The following is a 2,995-nucleotide window of genomic DNA, read 5'->3' as shown; positions in this document are numbered from 1 at the left end:
TTAGCAGAGCAATGTCTGTGCATGTGTATGAAACTTGTAGAAGTGTGTAACCTGGACTGATTGCACACCTGTATGCTATTTAGGGGCATTTCCATTCTGATGCCTGTGTTTCACTGGGAAACGGTGATTAGGTATGACAGTCAGCTGACCAGACTGGACCAGCAGCAAGTAAACACTATAGCCACTGAGATGCTGCCTTAGGAGGACTGCAAAGGCAAGATGGGATGAGGGGCTGTAATGGACTGACCAGAGCAAGTGGATGCTGCCTCCCCCCCCCCCCAAATCCATTACCCAAAGTGGCCTTCCTTTGCATAATGTCAGGGCTGGCCATAAAACCACAAGGCCATTTTTAACCATTCCAACACGTTCAATTAGGATCAAAAACTGAAAGCCCAACTGAGGGGGAAACAAACACAGAATGGGTATAATTGTGTAGAACTTTCAGAAACCTTGTGTGTGGGTGATTAAGTACACCCTCTGTCTTCCCATTGTTCCCAGTCCATTTCCCTTCCATTTTCCCAAGGTGTTACCTTAGTAGCAGAAAACTGTGTGAAAAATTGCATGTTTCCCAGGAACCAATAAATCTTTGTTAGGCTCAGTTACAAGTAACAAAGCTTGGATATTTTCAGTTATAGCCCCTGGAGAAACATTTCTGTGCTTATGCTTATCTGACAGATTATCTCCCAAGGTCCCAGTATCTGCTTTTAAAAATTTCCACCTTATCATTTGTACATTATTCTTGCAACAGTAATTCTGACATCAGTTGATTAAGGATGCTGTGTTTTCTCCATCCAACTCCTGAAGGAGAAGCTATTTTGATGCCATCTTACATTGACAATGAGCCTTCTCTGAACTGGAGAAAACATACTTTAACCCTAGTCCCTTCATTTATTTCATTTATTTATGATTAAGCATTCTCCCTTTTACTTCAATAAATAAATTATTTTTTAATTGTCTAAATCAGTAGTTCCGCAAACTTAACTCTCTAGATGTTGGATAGGAACTCCCATAATTTCCAGTCAACATGGCCCATGGTCAGGAATTTTGGGAGCTTCAGCACAGCAATAGCCTCTGCTGTGAGTTGTAAAGAAAGAGTTGGAGAAAAGTACTTTTTTTTGTACTGGAGCTCCCTAAATCTCCCACCTAGCATCTGACTTTTTCAAGTGCTAGGTGAGAATGGCCAGAAGACCAAGCTGGCTAATGAATTTTTAAAATTTATTTATTCGATTTATATCCTGCCTTTCTCCCAAAATTGGATTCAAGGCAGTAGCATAAGCTACAGTGTCAGTTGCCAATCCCCACTCTTTCTTGGCTCTTCCGACGTTCACCTAAGCCAAATTAAAAGTCCAGCAGGAGCTGCATGGTAGTGTCTGGACCACTATTGCAGCTCGCCTCCTCCTGCCCTCAGTCTACTGAGCTGAAAGAATGGCTGTACAGGTTCAACCCAAGAGAATAAAAGAGCCAGATCCTATGTAGCCCACAAAACTCTCCAGGCGATGAGCCTGGAATATTCTGGCCCTGAATTCTTCTGGAATTTGCTACTTACCTGCTCTCTTTTGCTGCCAGATTTCAGCTCTTGCTGGTGTTGGGGATGGTGGGCAGCTGCCTTACCATGTGGTCCCCATTTGTTTCCTGGTACTGTTGCCGAGGTCAGAATGAGCCCCCCCAGCCATGCTGTTGATGCTGGATTCCTCATTCTTATTTTCTGTCCATAGTCGTGGTGGTGGGCAGCTTGCAGGGACCAGGAGTGAAGAGGCAACCACCATCATCACTGAAAAGACAGACAAAAACTCACAGCAAATGATGAATTATTTAATTGCAGTTTAGAGAGAGGATGCCACCCATTCTCAGTTCACCACAGGCATTATTCTAAGGTGCAGCTGGACACACTTTTTGTGCATGAGGAAAATAGTGGGGGGAAGATTTCAGTCAGATCGATAGCAGTGATTGCTGCAGGCTGATAGAGTGCATTCAGTCGACCACTGCATCCAGCCTTTTGCCTGAATTTAAGGGCTTAACCTGCCTACTGCAGGGCTGCTCATAAAAATAGGAATAGGTATATATGTGCTTTGTTTTGTATTCTTTTAAGATATGTTTCACTGATATTTATAGAAAACAGGGGAAGTATGTCAATAAAATTAATGTTAATATTTAGGAATAGATTGGGAGTGAACAAAGTGACCCCTCCCCCCAATTTGTAATCTTGTAAAACAATACATATAAATTAATTAATGAAAATAACTATTTTTAGTTTTAAAATCCTCTAAAATTCCCTCAGGATTAAGAACTATGGGGATTTTGTTCAGAATTCTCCAAGGAGGAAAATTTTGCATCTTCTCTAAGCAGAAGAAATTCTTTGGGTGAATTTCTAATGTCCTGTCTGCACTATTGAAGATATCTAGGCCGGGGAAGCCCTGGAGCTGGCCTGACCTCCCTGTTACAAAGGCCCTTGTTCTGATACAGGGCAGCTGTTCACACATGCGTGTCAGTGTGCTGCCCACAGACCACCATTGCTTACTTCACTATGAAGTCAGAGCAAGGCTCCCAGCCTCAACTAGATGTCTGGGTGCCTCGTTCTAACCCCAGAGCAAGTGATGTGTGGTGGTACTGGCAGCAGTGGCAGGTGGCATAGTGGGACACAGTTTCAAATAGCTGCCTGGCACTGGAATGGAGGGCTCTGGCTCTTCTGGGAAGGTCTGGAGCAAACAGGGTTTTAAAAGAGGGATATATCCCAGTTTTGGCAGTGAACACTCTGGACATTGCCCAGTCTTTTTATGCCAGAATGTACACTTGGGCTGTATATTGTCTGGACTCCCCACCAAGAAGACAGGCAGGGAAAGGCTGGTTTATTTGGCCCATGCAGGCAGGGCCCAAGAAGGGACTCATGCTTGGTGCTGCAGTGTGCTAACATGGCTATGTATTAACATGGCTAATATGTCTTTGAATGCTTAGTGCTGTGACTGTAATAGAAAATGAACTAAAGGTCATCTGTTGA

Source organism: Sceloporus undulatus, chromosome 2 (genome assembly GCF_019175285.1).
Source record: "Sceloporus undulatus isolate JIND9_A2432 ecotype Alabama chromosome 2, SceUnd_v1.1, whole genome shotgun sequence".
In the NCBI taxonomy this organism is placed as follows: domain Eukaryota; kingdom Metazoa; phylum Chordata; class Lepidosauria; order Squamata; family Phrynosomatidae; genus Sceloporus; species Sceloporus undulatus.
The sequence above is the reverse complement of the archived record's forward strand: the minus strand, read 5'-3'. Positions refer to the sequence as shown.